This window comes from Arachis hypogaea, chromosome 7 (assembly GCF_003086295.3).
Source record: "Arachis hypogaea cultivar Tifrunner chromosome 7, arahy.Tifrunner.gnm2.J5K5, whole genome shotgun sequence".
Classification (NCBI taxonomy): domain Eukaryota; kingdom Viridiplantae; phylum Streptophyta; class Magnoliopsida; order Fabales; family Fabaceae; genus Arachis; species Arachis hypogaea.
In genome coordinates, this window is record NC_092042.1 from 21119724 (window position 1) to 21132767 (window position 13044).

General features: G+C 37.9%; 1 non-coding gene across 1 annotated transcript; it reads right to left on the reverse strand.

Annotated features, from left to right (window-relative positions):
- Nucleotides 1-7351: 7351 nt before the first annotated feature.
- Nucleotides 7352-7459, reverse strand: LOC112704764 (small nucleolar RNA R71). The gene has a single exon (XR_003155371.1). It is a non-coding gene; the product is annotated as a small nucleolar RNA R71 (small nucleolar RNA).
- Between the last annotated feature and the right edge of the window lie 5585 nt (nucleotides 7460-13044).

The following is a 13044-nucleotide window of genomic DNA, read 5'->3' on the forward strand; positions in this document are numbered from 1 at the left end:
AGGTGAGAATGGAGATTCGATAGGAAAGGGGTAAGTGAATGACTAAGGTTCCCCTTTCAGCATTCCAAAACGCAGCATTTTTGTCAAATGTCAAAAACTGACCAGGTCACAGTTCAGTTTGACCGACCGATTTCGCGGTCTAATACCAATTTTTAAATTCGACAGTTTTGCCTTCTATCCGAACCGTGTTTGGCAATGGTTCCCGATTTGACCGGTCAGTTCAAACTTGTTTTTAGAACATTGGTGATATCAAGAAAAATGAATTTGTGTTGCTTGTACTTACATTGAAGATTGGAAGGAATAAGGAATGACATTAATTGGGATTGGAAAAAATATCATCCGGGATTTTTTTGGTGATTTTTTTATTATTTGGATAATTTTAGCGCATCGAATTTATTTTTTACAGGTATAATTTTAATTTTATTTTTTAAAATAAATTTGTCAGTGTATAACTTTTATAGATAGAAATAATAGTTCACTCAATAACTAAACCCAAATTTTCTAATGAATTCCAGTGAAAAATTCTTGATAAAAAATAATTATGTTTGAATTGCTTGTAGCCAATTATTTGGCTGATTTTTTATTTAGAAGACTTAAAATGTCATACTAACCTACCTTTTTAAAGAATTTAGTAGGCCATCAAAATTGGTCAAATTCACTGGGCCTGTCTGTTTGGTCATTTAAATTAATGGGCTTTGCCTCTAAAATTAAACTCGTTTAAATTTTAGGCTAAATGGATTGAGTCCGATTAACCCGAAAAAAAATGACAGGTTAAACGAACTAGCCTGCGGATTAAACAGATGGCTTATTTATTTCTTTTTACGTTTTTTTCAAAAAAAAAAAAGCATTTTTAGCCAATATATTTTTTGATCCAACCCAAAAATTCGATCTATCAATAAAAACATACTGTTTGTTTAAAATTTTTTACTTAAAAATAATATTTTTTGTCAAAATATTTTTTAAAAAATAAAATAAAATAAATAAACAAGTCAACCTATTTAACCCATCAAGTTAACATAAACAGTCCGAGTTAAAAATTTATGACTTCCAAATGAAATAGAGTTAAACAAGCTACTTTATTTAGCCTACGAATTTAAACGTGTCAAATCTAAATAGGCCAAATTAACCCATTTGACAGTCCTTAAATTTAGCAAATTAAACCCATTTTATCACCCTAATAATTTCATAATGATATACTTGGTGAAAAGCGAATCTTGAATTGTTTTGTTTTTAAAGATAATAAAGAAAGGCCCAAGAAAACCCACAAACACGGGGTCCATAAAATAAATTGTCTTGAAGGAGCGCGGGGCCTAGCAAATTAGACAACAAACAGTTAGTACTATGCATGAGCATAATAACCATGAGGCCCGTGAGGAATGAATTTCCATGGAATGTGCTTCACTTTGATTTGCTCAGAAAAAATTGATCAAAAGATTCAGAGGAATTCAAGACGATGCAGCTTAACTTTAGCCGTCATCTGTCAGACTACAGCCATTTAGTTTTGGGTTTCTCAAGAAAATGCAAAATCTCTTTATTTTCTTCCCTTCCCTTTACTTGCCTTCTTTCTTCACGTATACAATCGTTTTTAATAACTAAATCCAATTAAATTAGCCTAAATTTAGCAAAAATTACTTCACAAAATATACACTTTTTTTGTATTTTTTTATTGATATAGCATATAATTTTTTTTAAAAAAATATAGAAAGTTATCACATAACACATAAATTTATACACATAATACATAAATTTTTATATATAATGTATAAAGTTTTGCTGTAAATTTATTGTGTTAATCAAGTAAGTTAATTTATGTCATATGATCTTTTAAAAATTTTTGTGTTGCACACTAAAATTTATGTACTTAATAGTTTTGCTAAACTTATATAAAAATGGATGAGTTATTATTTTAGCATATGGTCTTTCAAAAATTTATGTGTATAATTTATGTGTTATATACTAAAATTTTTGTATTTAGTAAATATACGAGAAGAAGAAAAAGAAGAAGACAATAATAATGATGATGATGGAGGAGGAAAAAAAAAGAAAAGAATCAAATAATAGAAGGAGGAAGAAGAAGAAGAGAAATAATGCGATAACTTAGTTGAACTTAGTTAAAGAATTGTTTGGCCACCTAACATTTCTATAAATTAACTGAGTAATTATATGGTAAAAAAGAAAGTTTTGATAAATTGTGAGGATCGTATTATTTTTCTAGGATAAAAGAAGGGTAATTTTTATAGATAAATTGAATGAAGAATAAAATTATATAGATGTTCTAAACTGAATTTAGTTACATGCTTTTCTCGTTTGACCCTCTATGTAAATCGAATTGATTGGATTCGATTTAATATGTATCATGCTTTTGACTTAGTAAATCGACACAGCTAAATTCGATTTACTAGCCATAAGCTTTCTGACAACACACAACAATGGTAAATCGAATCTAATGAGTTTGATTTATAAGAGAAAGAAAGTAGTAGTAAATCGATACAACTTGTTTCGATTTACTAAGAATATTGCTCCAAGGTAAATCGAATCTAACTTATTCGAATTACTAGCTAGGATTTCGAAATCAATATTTCGAATTTACTTAATTCGATTCAGCTACAAGCATGTCCTTATGTAAATACAATTAGAAATTTTACACTTCATAAGACTAGCACTCACAATGATTAGTGATGCTAATTTTTTAGTACTTATAAACTATAAAGGATTGATTAAGAAAAAAATACGAGAGAAAATACAATTTACTAATAAGGATCCATTAAGTGTGTTTATCAATCCTTATACAAGTTTTTCTTAGTTTCAGAATATTATAATCCAGAAACTGGTAGTTAATGGCATAAAATGGGTGGAGAAATTATATTATAGGATTTTAATTTCTGTTCTCCGAGATGGTGTGAAGTACGATTGCTTTGAAATGGATAGTGATAAAGATTTGTAAGTTTTATTTCATTGTCATCGTTAATTTTCGAAGGTCAGAACCTATAAGCTATTGGCTAAGTTTGGAGACTGATCTCTAATTCAGGAGGATCAAATCAGATTTCTCAATCTGTATTAATGTCAGGAGCCTCTAATTCAATGCCTATTGTTGCCTCTTCATACGTTCCTGTAATTGCACCCAAAATAGTTTTAGTGGCATCTTCGTTATTCACAGTTGACCTAAATTGTGTTAATGATGAAAAAATTGGTAATAATCGATCTTTTGGTGAGCTTGCAATTGCAATAGCAGATACTCCTGTTATGATCCTGGTTCCAAGGGAGGGTGGAGAACCGAATCCCGTGGATGATGTACTGCGGGATGACGATGATGTGAAGCCCGCCATGATAGACGAGGACAGCGATGACAATCTAGTGAGGAATAGTCTATTTGGTCGGGTGGTGCGGAATTTATAACCCACACTTACTAACCGGCAAGTGCACCGGGTCGTACCAAGTAATACCTTACGTGAGTAAGGGTCGATCCCACGAGGATTGATGGATTAAGCAACAGTTATTGAGTAATAAGCTTAGTTAGGCAAGCAGAAATTGGTTTTGAGATGTTTAAAAGGTTTAAGTTTGAATTCAAACTATCAAAAGTATAGACAATAAAAAAAAATATGGATACATGATGAGCGGATAATTTGTACGCTTTTTGGCATTGTTTTTAGTATTTTTTTAGCATGATCTAGTTAGTTTTTAGTATATTTTTATTAGTTTTTAGTTAAAATTCACTTTTCTGGACTTTACTATGAGTTTGTGTGTTTTTCTGTGATTTCAGGTATTTTCTGGCTGAAATTGAGGGACCTGAGCAAAAATCTGATTCAGAGACTAAAAAGGACTGCAGATGCTGTTGGATTCTGACCTCCCTGCACTCGAAGTAGATTTTCTGGAGTTACAGAAGCCCAATTGGCGCGCTCTCAACGGCGCTGGAAAGTAGACATCCTGGGCTTTCCAGCAATATATGATAGTCCATACTTTTCCAAGATTTGATGGCCCAAACCGGCGTTCAAAGTCACCCTCAGAATTCCCAACGTTAAACGCCGGAACTGGCACAAGGATGGGAGTTAAACGCCCAAACTGGCATAAAAGCTGGCGTTTAACTCCAAGAAGAGTCTCTACACGAAAATGCTTCAATGCTCAGCCCAAGCACACACCAAGTGGGCCCGGAAGTGGATTTTTATGTCATTTACTCATCTTTGTAAACCCTAGGCTACTAGTTCTCTATATATAGGACCTTTTACTATTGTATTTTCATCTTTTGATCACTCTAGATCTCTAGATCATCTTTGGATGTCTAGTTCTTAGATTATTGGGAGGCTGGCCATTTGGCCATGCCTAGACCTTGTTCTTATGTATTTTCAACGGTGGAGTTTCTACACACCATAGATTAAGGTGTGGAGCTCTGCTGTACCTCGAGTATTAATGCAATTACTATTGTTCTTCTATTCAATTCCGCTTGTTCTTGTTCTAAGATATCACTTGTTCTTCAACTTGATGAATGTGATGATCCGTGACACTCATCATCATTCTCACCTATGAACGTGTGCCTGACAACCACCTCCGTTCTACCTTAGATTGGGTGGATATCTCTTGGATTCTTTAACCGGAATCTTCGTGGTATAAGCTAGAACTGATGGCGGCATTCAAGAGAATCCGGAAGGTCTAAACCTTGTCTGTGGTATTCTGAGTAGGATTCAATGATTGAATGACTGTGACGAGCTTCAAACTCCTGAGGGCGGGGCGTTAGTGACAGACGCAAAAGAATCACTGGATTCTATTCCGGCCTGATTGAGAACCGACAGATGGATAGCCGTGCCGTGACAGGGTGCGTTGAACATTTCCACTGAGAAGATGGGAGGTAGCCACTGACAACGGTGAAACCCTTGCATACAGCTTGCCATGGAAAGGAGTAAGAAGGATTGGATGAAGACAGTAGGAAAGCAGAGAGACGGAAGGGACCAAGCATCTCCATACGCTTATCTGAAATTCCCACCAATGAATTACATAAGTATCTCTATCTTTATCTTTATGTTTTATTCGTATATCACCCATATCCATTTGAGTTTGCCTGACTAAGATTTACAAGGTGACCATAGCTTGCTTCATACCAACAATCTCTGTGGGATCGACCCTTACTCGCGTAAGGTTTATTACTTGGACGACCCAGTACACTCGCTGGTTAGTTGTGCGAAGTTGTGTTTATGCCATGGTATTGAACATCAAGTTTTTAGGTTCATCACCGGGGATTATTTGAGTTGTGAAAAGTATTGATCACAATTTCGTGCACCAAGTTTTTGGCGCCGTTGCCGGGGATTGTTGAGTATGGACAACTGACGGTTCATCTTGTTGCTTAGATTAGGTATTTTTTTTCAGAGTTCTTAAGAATGAATTCTAGTGTTTCAAAGTGATGTTCTTATCATCACCAAAGCTGATTGATTCTCATCAATTTAGCTCTTGAATGCAATGTCCTGCTGAAGCTTGGCTGGCCATGTCTAATTCCTTTAGACTGAAGCTTTAGACTAACATTGCATGATTCCTGGAATTCTCATTAAGAATTTTGATACCTTTATTTTCTTTTCCACTTAATTTTCGAAAAATAAAAAAAATTACAAAATCATAAAATCCAAAAATATTTCTTGTTTGAGTCTAGTGTTTCATGTTAAGTTTGGTGTCAATTGCATGTTTTTGTTCTTCTTGCACTCATGCATGTGTCTTCATTAATCTTCAAGTTGTTCTTGATGATTTCTTACTCTGATCTTTGAATTCTCTTGACTTGAGTGTTTATGTGTCTCATATGCATTCTCATTTTGTTAGTGTCAGTAGTATACAAACTGCTAAGTTTGGTGTCTTGCATGCATTGTTATTTGATTTTAGATGCATTTTGATTATTCCTCATTATTAAAAATCCAAAAATATTTTCAATTTGTGTCTTTTCAAGTCAATAATACAGAGAATTGAAGATTCAGAATATACTGCAGAGGAATTATATAGAAAAAGCTGGGCGTTCAAAATGCCCAGTAAAGAAGACAGACTGGCGTTTAAACGCCAGCCAGGGTGCCTGGCTGCGCGTTTAACGCCCAAAAGGGTAGAGTTTTGGGCGTTAAACGCCCAGAATGGTGCACCATTCTGGGCGTTTAACGCCAGGATGGCACAAGAGGGAAGATTTTGTTTTCAAATCAAATTTTTTCAAGTTTTCAAAATCTTTTCAAAATCAAATCTTTTTCAAATCAAATCTTTTCAATCAAATCTTTTTCAAAATCAATTTCTTTCCATTTTTAAAAATACTTGCTATCAATTAATGATTTGATTCAACATTTCAAGTATGTTGCCTCTTCTGTTGAGAAAGGTTTAATGTTTGAATCATATCTTTTCTTGATAGCCAAGTCATTAATTTTCAAAATCAAATCTTTCTAAAATGTTTTTCAAATCATATCTTCTTAATCACATCTTTTTAAAATCAATCATATCTTCTTAACCACATCTTTTTCAAAATAGTTTTCAATCAAATCTTTTTGATTTCTAATTTCAAAATTTTTTTCAAAAATTACTTTACTTCTTTCTCAATCATGGTTTTCGAAAATTCTTAAAGTTTTTCAAAATGTTTTCAAAATCTTTTACTTAATTTTCGAAAATTTCTTTCCCTCTTCTCACATCCTTCTATTTATGGACTAACACTATTCCTTAATGCACAATTCGAACTCCATCTTCTTTGATAAGTTCGAATCTTCTACTTCTGCCTTCCATTTTTCTTTTCCTCTGACACCTCAAGGAATCTCTATACTGTGACATAGAGGATTCCACATTTTATTGTTTTCTTCTCTTTCATATGAGCAGGAGCAAAGACAAAAGCATTCTTGTTGAGGCTGACCCTGAACCTGAAAGGACCTTGAAGCGAAAGCTAAGAGAAGCTAAGGCACAATTCTCTGTAGAGAACCTAACAGAGATCTTCAAAGAAGAAGAACACATGGCAGCCGAAAACAACAACAATGCCAACAATGCAAGGAAGGTGCTGGGTGACTTTACTGCACCTACTCCCGACTTCTATGGGAGAAGCATCTCTATCCCTGCCATTGGAGCAAACAACTTTGAGCTTAAGCCTCAATTAGTTTCTCTAATGCAACAGAATTGCAAGTTCCATGGACTTCCATTGGAAGATCCTCATCAGTTTTTAGCTGAATTCTTGCAAATCTGTGACATTGGAAAGACTAATGGGGTTGACCCTGAGGTCTACAGACTTATGCTATTCCCTTTTACTATAAGAGACAGAGCTAGGACATGGTTGGACTCACAACCTAAAGAAAGCATGAACTCTTGGGAAAAGCTAGTCAATGCCTTCTTGGCAAAGTTCTTTCCACCTCAAAAATTGAGTAAGCTTAGAGTGGAAGTCCAAACCTTCAGACAGAAGGAAGGAGAATCCCTCTATGAAGCTTGGGAAAGATACAAACAATTAATCAGAAAGTGTCCCTCTGATATGCTTTTTGAATGAAGCATCATAGGTATTTTCTATGATGGTCTGTCTGAACTGTCCAAGATGTCTTTGGATAGCTCTGGTGGAGGATCTCTTCATCTGAAGAAGACGCCTACAGAAGCTCAAGAGCTGATTGAAATGGTTGCAAATAACCAATTCATGTACACTTCTGAAAGGAATCCTGTAAACAATGGGACTAATCAGAAGAAAGGAGTTCTTGAGATTGACACTCTGAATGCCATATTGGCTCAGAACAAAATATTGACTCAGCAAGTCAATTTGATTTCTCAAAGTCTGTCTGGAATGCAAAATGCACCAGGTAGTACTAAGGAGGCTTCATCTGAAGAAGAAGCTTATGATCCTGAGAACCCTTCAATGGAAGAGGTGAATTACATGGGAGAACCCTATGGAAACACCTATAATCCTTCATGGAGAAATCATCCAAATCTCTCATGGAAGGATCAACAAAGACCTCAACAAGGTTTCAACAACAATAATGGTGGAAGAAACAGGTTTAGCAATAGCAAGCCTTTTCCATCATCTTCTCAGCAACAGACAGAGAGTTCTAAGCAGAACACCTCTGACTTAGCAACCATGGTCTCTGATCTAATCAAAACCACTCAAAGTTTCATGACTGAAACAAGGTCCTCCATTAGAAATTTGGAGGCACAAGTGGGTCAGCCGAGCAAGAAAATTACTGAACTCCCTCCTAGTACTCTTCCAAGTAATACAGAAGAAAATCCAAAAGGGGAGTGCAAGGCCATCAACATGGCCGAATTTGGAGAGGAGAGAGAGGCAGTGAACGCCAATGAGGAAGACCTCCATGGACGTCCACTGGCCTCCAATGAGTTCCTTAATGAGGAACCATGGGAATTTGAGGCTCAAAATGAGACCATAGAGATTCCATTGGACTTACTTCTGCCATTCATGAGCTCTGATGAGTATTCTTCCTCTGAAGAGGATGAGTATGTCACTGAAGAGCAAGTTGCTAAATACCTTGGAGCAATCATGAAGCTAAATGACAAGTTATTTGGAAATGAGACTTGGGATGATGAACCCCTTTTGCTCACCAAAGAACTGGATGACTTGTCTAGGCAGAAACTGCCTCAAAAGAGACAGGATCCTGGGAAGTTTTTAATACCTTGTACCATAGGCACCATGACCTTCAAGAAGGCCTTATGTGACTTAGGGTCAAGTGTAAACCTCATGCCTCTCTCTGTAATGGAGAAGCTAGGGATCTTTGAGGTGCAAGCTGCAAAAATCACACTAGAGATGGCAGACAATTCAAGAAAACAAGCTCATGGACTTGTAGAGGACGTTCTGGTAAAAGTTGAAGACCATTACATCCCTGCTGATTTCATAGTCCTAGAGACTGGGAAGTGCATGGATGAATCCATCATCCTTGGCAGACCCTTCCTAGCCACAACAAAGGCTGTGATTGTTGTTGACAGAGGAGAATTGATCATTCAAGTGAATGAAGAATCCCTTGTGTTTGAGGCTCAAGGATATCCCTCTGTCATCATGGAGAGGAAGCATGAAGAGCTTCTCTCAAAACAGAGCCAAACAGAGCCCCCACAGTCAAACTCTAAGTTTGGTGTTGGGAGGCCACAACCAACTTCTAAGTTTGGTGTTGAACCCCCACATTCAAACTCTAAGTTTGGTGTTGGGAGGTTCCAACATTGCTCTGAGCATCTCTGAGGCTCCATGAGAGCCCACTGTCAAGCTACTGACATTAAAGAAGCGCTTGTTGGGAGGCAACCCAATGTTATATTTTATCTATTTTCCTTTGTTATTTTATGTTTTCTGTAGGTTGATGATCATGAGAAGTCACAAAATCAATTGAAAAAGCAAAAACAGAATGAAAAACAGAAAGAAAAACAGCACACCCTGGAGGAAGATCCTACTGGCGTTTAAACGCCAGTAAGGCTAGCAGATGGGCGTTTAACGCCTAGTCTGGCACCATTCTGGGCGTTTAACGCCAGAAAGGGGCACCAGACTGGCGTTAAACACCAGTAAAGGGCAAGAAGTTGGCGTTAAACGCCAGAAAGGGGCACCAGCCCGGCGTTTAACGCCAGAAATGGCACAAAGAGCAATTTTGCTCGCCACTTGGTGCAGGGATGACTTTTCCTTGACACCTCAGGATCTGTGGACCCCACAGGATCCCCACCTATCCCACCACTCTCTCTCTTCTTCACCCATTCACCAATCACCTCAACACCTCTTCCCCAAAAACCCTTCCCCTATCAAATCCCATCTTTCTCTTCACCACTCACATCCATCCTTCATAAAACCCCACCTACCCCACCATTCAAATTCAAACCACTTTCCCACCCAAACCCACCCATACATGACCGAACCCTACCCCTCTCCCCACCCCTATATAAAGCCATCTTCACTCCCTCATTCTCACACAACCTAAACACTCTTTCTCTCCCTTTGGCCGAACCACAAGGCCATTTAAATCTCCTCTATTTCTTCTTCTTCTACTCTCTTCTTTCTTCTTTTGCTCGAGGACGAGCAAACCTTTTAAGTTTGGTGTGGTAAAAGCATTGCTTTTTGTTTTTCCATAACCATTTATGGCATCCAAGGCTGGAGAAACCTCTAGAAAGAGGAAAGGGAAGGCAAAAGCTTTCACCTCCGAGTCATGGGAGATGGAGAGATTCATCTCAAGGATGTATCAAGACCACTTCTATGAAGTTGTGGCCTTGAAGAAGGTGATCCCTGAGGTCCCTTTTTCACTCAAAAAGAGTGAATATCTGGAGATCCGACATGAGATCCGAAGAAGAGGTTGGGAAGTTCTTACCAACCCCATTCAACAAGTCGGAATCTTAATGGTTCAAGAGTTCTATGCCAATGCATGGATCACCAAGAACCATGATCAAAGTGTGAACCCGGACCCAAAGAATTGGCTTACTATGGTTCGGGGGAAATACTTGGATTTTAGTTCGGAAAATGTAAGGTTGGCATTCAACTTGCCCATGATGCAAGGAGATGAACATCCTTACACTAGAAGGGTCAACTTTGATCAAAGGTTGGACCAAGTCCTCATAGACATTTGTGAAGAGGGCGCCCAATGGAAGAGAGATTCAAGAGGGAAGCCGGTTCAACTGAGAAGGCATGACCTCAAGCCTGTGGCTAGGGGATGGTTGGAGTTTATCCAACGCTCAATCATTCCCACTAGCAACCGGTCCGAAGTTACTATAGACCGGGCTATCATGATTCATAGCATCATGATTGGAGAAGAAATAGAAGTTCATGAGTTGGAGTTGACATAGAGGGAGACATCCCCATTGATGAGGACAAGCCCATCACTAAGAAGAGGATGGAGCAAACAAGAGACCCCTCTCATCATCAAATCCCTGAGATGCCTCAAGGGATGCACTGGAAGACAGAGTGCTTTGGGCCACGGCCAAGACTCAATAAGTAGCTGTGTTCAAGAATCATCATACTTAACTAGGAGAATCAATGACACTATCTGGACTCTGAGTTCCTAAAGAAGCCAATCATTCTGAATTTCAAAGGATAGAGTGAGATGCCAAAACTGTTCAGAGGCAAAAAGCTAAAAGCCCCGCTCATCTAATTAATACTGATCTTCATAGATGTTTTTGGAATTCATTGCATATTCTCTTCTTTTTATCTTATTTGATTTTCAGTTGCTTGAGGACAAGCAACAATTTAAGTTTGGTGTTGTGATGAACGGATAATTTGTACGCTTTTTGGCATTATTTTTAGTATGTTTTTAGCATGATCTAGTTAGTTTTTAGTATATTTTTATTATTTTTTAGTTAAAATTCACTTTTCTGGACTTTACTATGCGTTTGTGTGGTTTTCTGTGATTTTAGGTATTTTCTGGCTGAAATTGAGGGACCTGAGCAAAAATCTGATTCAGAAACTAAAAAGGACTGCAGATGCTGTTGGATTCTGACCTCCCTGCACTCGAAGTGGATTTTCTGGAGCTACAGAAGCCCAATTGGCGCGCTCTCAACGGCGTTGGAAAGTAGACATCCTGGGCTTTTCGGCAATATATGATAGTCCATACTTTGCCCAAGATTTGATGGCCCAAACCGGCGTTCAAAGTCACCCTCAGAATTCCCAGCGTTAAACGCCGGAACTGGCACAAGGATGGGAGTTAAACGCCCAAACTGGCATAAAAGCTGGCGTTTAACTCCAAGAAGAGTCTCTACACGAAAATGCTTCAATGCTCAGCCCAAGCACACACCAAGTGGGCCCGGAAGTGGATTTTTATGTCATTTACTCATCTTTGTAAACCCTAGGCTACTAGTTCTCTATATAGAGGACCTTTTACTATTGTATTTTCATCTTTTGATCACTCTAGATCTCTAGATCATCTTTGGACGTCTAGTTCTTAGATCATTGGGAGGCAGGCCATTCGGCCATGCCTAGACCTTGTTCTTATGTATTTTCAACGGTGGAGTTTCTACACACCATAGATTAAGGTGTGGAGCTCTGCTGTACCTCGAGTATTAATGCAATTACTATTGTTTTTCTATTCAATTCCGCTTGTTCTTGTTCTAAGATATCACTTGTTCTTCAACTTGATGAATGTGATGATCCGTGACACTCATCATCATTCTCACCTATGAACGTGTGCCTGACAACCACCTCCGTTCTACCTTAGATTGGGTGGATATCTATTGGATTCTTTAACCGGAATCTTCGTGGTATAAGCTAGAACTGATGGCGGCATTCAAGAGAATCCGGAAGGTCTAAACCTTGTCTGTGGTATTCTGAGTAGGATTCAATGATTGAATGACTGTGACGAGCTTCAAACTCCTGAGGGCGGGGCGTTAGTGACAAACGCAAAAGAATCACTGGATTCTATTCCGGCCTGATTGAGAACCGACAGATGGATAGCCGTGCCGTGACAGGGTGCGTTGAACATTTCCACTGAGAGGATGGGAGGTAGCCACTGACAATGGTGAAACCCTTGCATACAGCTTGCCATGGAAAGGAGTAAGAAGGATTGGATGAAGACAGTAGGAAAGCAGAGAGACGGAAGGGACCAAGCATCTCCATACGCTTATCTGAAATTCCCACCAATGAATTACATAAGTATCTCTATCTTTATCTTTATGCTTTATTCGTATATCACCCATATCCATTTGAGTTTGCTTGACTAAGATTTACAAGGTGACCATAGCTTGCTTCATACCAACAATCTCTGTGGGATCGACCCTTACTCGCGTAAGGTTTACTACTTGGACGACCCAGTACACTTGCTGGTTAGTTGTGCGAAGTTGTGTTTATGCCATGGTATTGAACATCAAGTTTTTGGGTTCATCACCGGGGATTATTTGAGTTGTGAAAAGTATTGATCACAATTTCGTGCACCAATACACAGTTAAGCCTTCAGAGTTATCTATTTTTCCGGATTAAATTTTCTTACTAACTATTTTAATTATGTAGGATTTAATTTATGACAAACTATATGTGACTAGACCCTAATTCCTTAGACCTTCCTAGTCTCCTCTAAAATTCATTAACTGCCAATTCCTTGGTCAATTAATTCCAATTAGAGGGTAAAAATCAATTTTCAGTTTATATGCCACAAAAATTCTAATTACCCAAAAATA